Source organism: Pagrus pagrus (genome assembly GCF_965226575.1).
Source record: "Pagrus pagrus genome assembly, chromosome: 8".
NCBI classification, from domain to species: domain Eukaryota; kingdom Metazoa; phylum Chordata; class Actinopteri; order Spariformes; family Sparidae; genus Pagrus; species Pagrus pagrus.
This window is the reverse complement of record NC_140192.1, coordinates 16122616-16131819: the sequence shown is the minus strand read 5'-3', so window position 1 is coordinate 16131819 and position 9204 is coordinate 16122616.

Genomic DNA, 9204 nt, shown 5'->3' with positions numbered 1-9204 from the left:
TTTGAAAGACAGAGGCAGAAGCCGTGGGAGCGGTTGCTTGGAGCAGTTAACATTTGTAATGTCGACTCAATAAAAACATGTTGATTTAATAGTTATTTCTGAGTTGACTTACAAAACTTGTAAAGCTGCAGCATTCTCAGTGACATTTTCTGTCCATATTATAATAAATCCCCGGCATTTTTTTTCACCGCCATAGTTTTTTGTTGATTGGCTAAAGAAATCGGGGAAATACAATTCCAAACACAATGTCAATGCAATATGGCAGCTACTGTGGTAGAAGCTGCTAAATGTCTCGCCATTGGACCACTTCTAATAAACTGTCTAACAATAATGTGGTAATGATATATTGAAATGTAGGACCTTTTCCTTGAAAAAGACTAACCCAAGCCATTGTTAGTTGTGTCAATCAGTTAAAAACTTCCCTTAGTGATAAAATTATATCCAATCAGAAAGGCAGGAAACCAGATAAACTGTGAACAGAAATGTAAAGGGCCAGTCCTGCAGGTCACACAAATGATAACACAGTTTTATCAGCTTACCCATTCAAGGCCTCTTCATGCAGAGCGACAGGAGAGCTATGATTGTATCGTACGTGAGCCATATACTGTACATACAAATGACCTTTTCGTCCATGCTCTTACTCTGAAATCTGCTCTTCAAACACGTACATAAAATGTAACAATGCTGAATTTAATATAATTTATTCATGATATCTCATGAGCCTGTTATGAATGTGCCATGTAAATCTCAGACGACAAAGTGTTTTGCTTTCATTTTATTTTTATCTCTCTATGAACAGTCTTGTGCAGATAACCCATATAGCAAATGGGAAAAACAAGAGGGCCTGCATTGACCCCAAAACATGTATCGTCCGCTGTAAGTATATGTTACTAAGTCTGACGCTTAGATTACAGGTGATAATGTGAATCTGTCTTTGTGGGGTGGTGTGCTGAACAATCGTTGGTTAGGTATTTTACAAACTTTAAATCTCTTCCGTTGGCAGGGACCATTTTGAAACTTTAGATAGCAAAGATGTAAAAAATGTGTAAAAAAGGAAAGAATCATCAGCAAAATCATAAAATGAGTCAAGGGTGAAGGTTACAAAAAGCGACGCACTGTTGAGGAGCAGTGTAAGGCTGTCATATGCTATCTCTATATAAATAACATGCACACAATGATGCACATTTTACTGAGAGCGTGATAGATTCAGTAGCAAGGTTGAGTCTGCAAAACCTGGCAGTCTTTCCTGAAAACTGACAACGTGCCATATAGTATATATACATTTGTTTACAGGCCTGTGGGACAGTTGAAGTTGTAATGAGTGGGAAGTATGATGCTTCAAATCTGTTTTCTCCATCACATGTTCCACACCAAATGTGAAAATATTGGCCACTTGCTGCCGACATTTCTTGTGTTACAAGCAGAAATACGGCGGCTCATGTGGTAACTGATGCTTTTTGACTGTGCTGAGCTGATTGTGACAGCCTTTTGTTGCTTCCAATTTTCTCTGCAGTCACTCGATTTAAATGCCACTAAAGCTGTTTTCAGGGCAAAGCTGCTCTCATTAACCTGCAATTTAGTTTTTCATGATTAAAAAATAAGCAGCAGCTTGTTAATGACTGCTAGCCAGGATTCCATTTCATACTACTTATTACGCAACAACAACAACAACAACAAAAGTAAGTGTGAACAACTACAGTATGTTTTGCATTTGGCTGCCTTACAACACAGAGCAGCTGGATTAAACAGAGGTTTCTTCCTTCTGTCTCCCTAAAAGTGTGAGGACAAAGTCAGACAGTAATTAAATGTATCATTAAAAATTCATTTTAAGTGGATTTCCCATAAATACAGTAATTTATATACATTCTCAAGTAAATTCCACTCACGAGCATCTGCCTGTGTGGATTGCGCGGACCACTTCAACAGCAGATTTTTCTTATTTGAGTCACTGAGAGGTCTGCACTGCTAATGCTCACATAGGGGAAAAAATATGGCTCAGCCAGCACTTAATGTTGACACTTGTCATAAGCTGATACCTAAAATCTTGACAAGTTGTCCACTAAGATTCTCCAGGTCATTGGATGTCTGGTCCTTTTGACACTTATCCAAATGGCTGCATCCCTTCTATTGACTGAAAGGGCTTCAGGCACTTTAACCCATGTGTCACTTCGGTGTCACATAATATTTGCTGAGGTCACACTGTCATATAAGACTTAACTGAGTCACATAATGAGGAGTTAGACGAAGACCAGGTCAGTCTAAATGCTTATAAAAATCTGTGAATTTAAGAAACAGCACAGGGATCACAACACAATCTCCACAGAGGACCAGACGTGATAGCCGAGAGTTTTTTCTAACACCTATTGGTCTCTCAACTGTATTCAGTTCTTTCTGCTTATTCTGCTGTGCCATGTTTATGTGCCCTGATCTTGACCTCTCTGCTGAACAGGGTCCATGGCTCCCCTTTCAGTGTGTCTGTGTGATGTGTTAACACATACTGAAGAGAGGCCCCTATGTGACCGTGGTTTGACCGCTCCTCATTGAACACTTGTAGTGAGTGTTCCCATTTATTATACATTCTGAGAGATTTTACTTTCCCATGATTTTCTGTCTGACTGACCTTCTGGGGACCTTGTTCATATTATCTGGTTTATAATTAGAGGTAATTCCTATAAGCTACTGAGCACTCCGAGAGTATCCATGAGTGATTTTATGTATGCTACAAAGCACTGTGAGCCATAGGTCATGCTTGGAGTTCGGTAGCATTTAATTGAATCTGAATTGGTTTAGCTTTTTGAAATTTTAAGATGAGCTTGAGATATTAGGTATTTTACCAATTTAGAACCTGTATCCAAAGTGAGACAAGCACTCAATCTCAGTCTAATTTAGGAAAAAGCTACAGCATGAAGATATTAAAAAGCAATGTCAGTTTGCTGCCTTTTAGCCTCACAGCTTTGGCTAGATATTGTTTAAAAAATGTTTTGGTACTGATCCAAAGATCGTTACAACACCATATTTAGGGAAATGTAAGCGTGTTTTTTGTAAAAAGAACTTACACCTACAGACACAGTTTTAAGTTTCCTGATTTAGATGAGGAAACAAACTGATCAAATAATAAGTAAACTTGCCCAAGAATCAAACCAATCACATGACACCAACTTTTAATAATCAACATTATTATTTTTTGGGCTTCCAGCCTTTATATTGATGGGACAGCTAGAAGAGTCAGACAGGAAATGGATGAGAGAGAGAGATGGGCAGCAAAAAGCCACTGATGAAATCAAACTGATGCCGCTGCTGAGGACTCAGGACACATGCTCTACCAGGTGACCTACCGGGGTGCCCACAACAATTTTTTTTAACTCAGTGCTAATAAAACGCATCAGTACTTACTCATACTACAGCATTGAGGTTTATAGTGCCCTGCTTTATTCACAACTTCAGCTTGTAATTCAGCATTTCTACACAGTAAAACCAAAAATTGTCATTTAATTGAAAAAAAAAAGTGTTTTTGTTGAAATTGTCAGTTAGTTTTCTAACAGCGGTGGTGTTTTCCTGGATTTTAGGCAGCCATTTGCATTGATTTATTCCTGCCAAAGATGTCAGGGGTATCTACAGTCATTTGAAACACTACAAGACTCAAGATAGCATTCGAAACATTGCTTGTGAGACTTTTGGCACAGGCAAGATGTTAAGTGTTACACTCCAGTATTGAATGTAAAGAAGTTGTACTTTATGGTGCCTGTGGTAAAAAAAAAAAAATGTTTTTATGTCTGCTTCTATTTTCAAGTATGTAAGTAAGGACTAATTACTGTGAACTTTCTTTGGGACCTAGAGACTACCTTTGTATAGTCTGCATGTGAATATCTTGTGTACTAGCATGTGTGGTTTTTGTGTCTTCTCCTACATGTTCTGAAATAATGTTGAACAACAATTTTAAAGATTTATTTGTCGGGACACAAGTGCTGTCTGCAGGTTTTACAGGAAGTAATATTTTATAGAAACTGAGCGAGTAAATGGTGTCCTATTTATTTGTGAAGGGCTATTCATCACATTATCTCTTACCTCTGTGATTGTCTGCACAAAATATAATTACATGGTTTATTGTCAGGGTTCTGAGTATTAACAAAGGCTTTTTAATGCCACTGCTTTGTGGCATTTGGTTAATGAATATTTTCTCTCCACAGAATCTGCTGTAATTTGCTATATACTAAGGGGATTTTGAAGTTAATTGATTAGATTTAAAGATTAAAAATGATAAAAACTGCTGTGCCTCTGGGAAAAGGCCAACAACAATTTCAAACAGATATTTCACAAAATCTCTGATACAGTATGAATTACACCGTTGGCCTAGTGACAACATTTACATACAATGACTATATTATGTTCGCCTGATAGAGGCAATAAACTGAATATGAAATCAAGGACAAGAGCATTTCTTCAGCTTGTAATTGCGTCTACGTTACAAACAGCAATCTTACAGTTTGACAACATACAGTATGTGCTTTCACAGTGGGGATTCAGACCAAGAGCAGCTCCATATTTAAACAGTGCAGGGAGTTGCGCTGGCCAGGGTGTGTTGTTTTATTAGTGTGAGACAATGACATACAGTCAAAGAAGTCCAGTTGGAGTAACAGATTTCATTTCAAAGCTATCACTAGCCAGAACACTACATTGTATTGTATTACCCACAGACAGGATTTTACACTCTAACAGTGGAACCGATGGTTGTGAGGTAAAAAAGTAGAAATTTGGTCACCCAGTGCCAGATGACATCATGTTGAAGCAAAATTCGAGCCTGGGCAACCCTGCATCGTCGTCCAAGCTGCGTAGCTGAACAGACTCCTTTCAAATGAATGAGAAGCTGCGTTTTTTTCACACAGGCCCCAAGTCGGTCTGAATGTGGCCTTACAATATTTGCTAAAAGTAAAAGAAAGCATTTGTGGGAGAATACTAAAGGGTAACTGACTTTGCAATGAAATGTAGAGGGGCCATCATGTAAGCAATGCACAATGAGGTGTTCTGATTCAGATGAAAACAACACACGAGGTGGAGAGTGGAGAAAGCATTAGGAGAAGCATTTCCTCCACCAGGTTTGTTATGTTCACGTATCAGAACAGTTCAGAGTGGATTATTGCTCTTTTAACGTGGCAAGTGACCAAAGAGAAAGGTAGATTTTTTTCAAATTGTCAAGTGTGTTCGTAGTTGGCTTATTGTTTGTTTTGTCCGTGGGAGCTTGCCTGTATTGTATTTTAATGAACTTCTAGTTGGGTATCTGCAGTTAAATAAATCTTGCACATTGATTTACACCAGCAGTTAAACTATTATAAAAAACACAACTCACATGATGCCCGATATTTTATTGTAAATTGGAATGTTAATGGAATAATTTAACAAGCATCTGATGTAAAGTACTTATTAAAATAAATATTCTGAATGAGCTGAATAGTCAGTCCATGTTAATATCAGTGAGTGATTAATCCAGGTTGTCTGGAAGCAGAATAGAATAAAAAGCACCGAGCCTCATAGTGACTTATTCAGGCCAAATCCTCTTTGACAACCTACTGGACAACTCTGGGAAGCATTTATGAATCGCTAGAAGCCATTTGAAGATGACTAATTCTATGAGAATTAACAGTGCTCTTAAAAAAAAAATTTAAAAATGAAAATAAAATTAAGGAGCAATTTCTCAAATTAAATAATGAGATAATTTGAAATCTTGGCCAAAGCAAAATAAACATCCTAAATTGTATTGCATGATACTGCAGTTTTGCTCAGAAATGTGGACGGGACAAACATTTATGTTCTTTTGCTGCAATGGAAAAGAAAGAAACTAACCTGAGAGACGGTAAACACAGCTCCAACGTTAATTCCTACTGTTGTTGTATTATGTATTTTTTATAAATTACAAGGATATTCTGTTTTGTTTCTGAGAAAGGTCCCAATGTGTCATTTATCTCTGGGGGAACAATAAGGCTGCGCCTGAGATCGTTCACTATTCAGTCTACTAATTCCTGTTTTCCAAGTGGTGTCCAGTTGTGCAGTGAGAATTAGTATATAACTTTAGTGTTCGGACACTGCCCTGCAGTATAACCAGAACATTTGAGACAGATGGTTAGTTTCAAAGCACCAAGTGCCACAACAGAAATGGCTTTCGACACAGAGCCAGGACCAGAAAATGGCTTATATGTCTCACACCTACCAACACATGATAGCCCGTATTGTGAGTCGGGAGTAGTGAGCGATTTCTGAAACAAGCTATTTTAAAAAAAAAAAATCTTTCCTGCTTTCTTCTCAGTCTGCCAAGCTGTAAAGCTTGATGCTTGCTTTCTGTCTGTCTGTGTTCCATGTATATACACTCAGTGACGAGAAAAACAGAGCCCTGTTGAGTCCCAACTTGAGCAACTTTTGGTCCACATGAAAGCTCTGAAGTATTGAACAAAACAAGCCTCCTTTAGCATCCAGGATGTCAAAGAACATGTCAAATCTGCTTTTTCGAGGCTTATGTTCTGTTCATGTAAGATTCCCATAGAGGCAATAAGGTTTTCAGTCTTTCCTTGAGAAATACATAATGCCTATGAGTGGATGAACCTGGACAGATGACTGTCAGACCTAGTAGAGGAATGAATGGTCTTCTGAAGGGACAAAGGTTTCATTTCTCTGCTCACTGAGTGTATTTCCTATTTGACAATATGTAGAATAATGAAAAAACCTATTGCAGTTGTATGCTTTTAAAAATTGTCAAGCTCATTTCTGTCTTGCCTTTGTATCAAGAGATATTTCAATGTGCCCAAACTGTGAGGGTGCATATATGTTATTGTGAACAGCAAAATGTCCAAATGGTCATTAATGAAGATATTGGTCTTAACTCATTTACAATAAAGTATTAAAATCTCTCTCTGGCTAATTTCTCTTTTCACCATGGTTCATGTGTCATCTGCCTTAAGGTTGGGTACTACTGGGTTTTACTTTTCACCAAAAGTACAAAAAGTGGCATCAGACAGTGACAAAAATGACAAAAACAACAAATTGGCTCATATAATTGATTTCTTTTAATGAGACAAAGGAAAAAGTGATTGAAAAGTTCCCACCCTGCAAACATGTGATCAGTTGTTTACAGTTTGCTTTATCACAAGATGTCAGATTGTCTGCATTATAATGTTGCTTACAAAAGGTGCTATCAGACAGTGTCGTGCAAGGGAGGAAACATTTCAGACCTCGCCAAGCCCAATAAGGGCTCATTGCAGAGCCAAATGAGTGGTCTAACTCCACCTCTCTGGTACTAGTTCAGCTCCACCTTACTGGGCCAGGGCTATGGTTAGGGGGTAGGGCTAGCACTAGAGATAGAGGTGGACTATAGGCCAGAACACTTGTAGGTTCTGCAGTGAGCAGTCTCTTGCAAAGCACCTCAATGACAGACATCAAGACCTCCACAAGGCAGAAAAAACATAACAGGTTAGTGAATAAACTAGCTGGCTAGCCAGCTGGTAGGATGGTGATGAGCTGCCAAATGATATGTGATAAGAAGCATATCAATTGCACAGTGTATCAATTTCAACCCATCCCTCTATCGGAAATAGCACAACAAGCATGTTAGAAGTTTCAAAATGAAAAATCTACAAAGCTCATTTAGAGGTCTAAATTTGTTGTTTTAAAAACTGTTAAATAGTATAGGGCTACTAGCTATATGTCAAATAGTTAGATTTCATTGCAAATGTATTATGTACACTCTGAGGGTCACTCGTGGTTTCGCAACAGCATCGGCTGATCTATTAGGTATCACATACCCAATCAGTATTGTTTTAGTTTCAAGTTCTGCTTTTGTATTGAGTCTTGATACTGAACTTGGTACTAGCTTCAAAGTCAAAAGTTGGTATCACTCTATTTTGTGCATGGTTATACACGATATACAACAGGCTGTAAAATGATGTTAAGTTTATTCATAGTGTCTGACGTCAACTACAAGCTCGAACAATGTGACCATGGCTGCTTGAAAAAACAAAACGCAACAAGTCAAAACAAACAAAATGAATAAAACAGGTATAGGTTTTGATGTACCATGCAAGGAGCAAGTCCAGATGGATCACATGAAGACTGAGGCGGAAAAGGAAAGGTTGGTGATGCTTCTTGAGAGAAGAGGCTTCACTGTAGAGGCCAGGGTAGGGCAGCTGCTGCACAGAAGTCAGTGGATGCAACTAGAAAACGAAGGCACTCTGTGAAAAAGATGTCATCTGAACTCAATGAGCTTGCGAGAGTTACAATTTCCTTCTTCACAGTATAATTTTTGCTACTCACTTCAGTTTCAATGGTCTTATTCTTACACGCAAGGCACTTCAAAATGTCAAATGGCTGTTTGTGGCAGTTATCCATGGTCCTAAAAAGGGAGTGTCTCATTAATTCCAGCTTAAACTGTGTCACGAAAAAATGAAGGTTGCTGCATTGTTAACAGCAGTTTCTATTCCATCATTCCAAATTGAACCCAAAAGTGTTTTTCTTCCTCAAAGCGTTTCCGGCTAACATCTCTGTGTAGATGACAGTTTTAATAAAGACAGGAAGGATTTTGCAAAGGTATTTGAAGGTATTATTGTCAAAGCTAAGTTTAGGTATAATGCCATATTGAATGGACACGTTAATAATAATAAGAAAATATTAAAATCTAGAAAAAAAAAGAAGAAGAAGAATCTACTATCATACCATGGCCATTGGACCATTCAATAACAGTTTGTCAATAAATGTCAATATGAATATTTCTTATAGGTTTAGGTACTCAACAAATTCTAACCTGTGAAAAGAATAAATCTGCTTCACGCTGATTCGATTTAACAGATGTTGTTGTACTCCTGGAGCATATCCCCTCAGCCAGCGTGTTCAACATGTGAATTATAATGCTAATAAAGCTTTTGTTGACACGTGTCATGAGGATGCAGTCAGACTAAGAGCTGCGGTACATAATGACATGGAGTACTTACCATTTCACATGGGAGCAAAGGCGAGGAAACATCTGTGTAACATAATGCAGAGAAATTAAAATAATTACCGATAATTTCCTCCATTCACCGTGGCTCCATTCTTCACCAGAAAGGAGTCATACAATGCAGTGAGTCACGCAGTTCAGTGAAAAGGTTATTACATCTTTTTCAATTAATTAATAAACCTTTACAGTATAACTAAAATATTTGGTCTCTCTGTTTCACCGATCTTGAT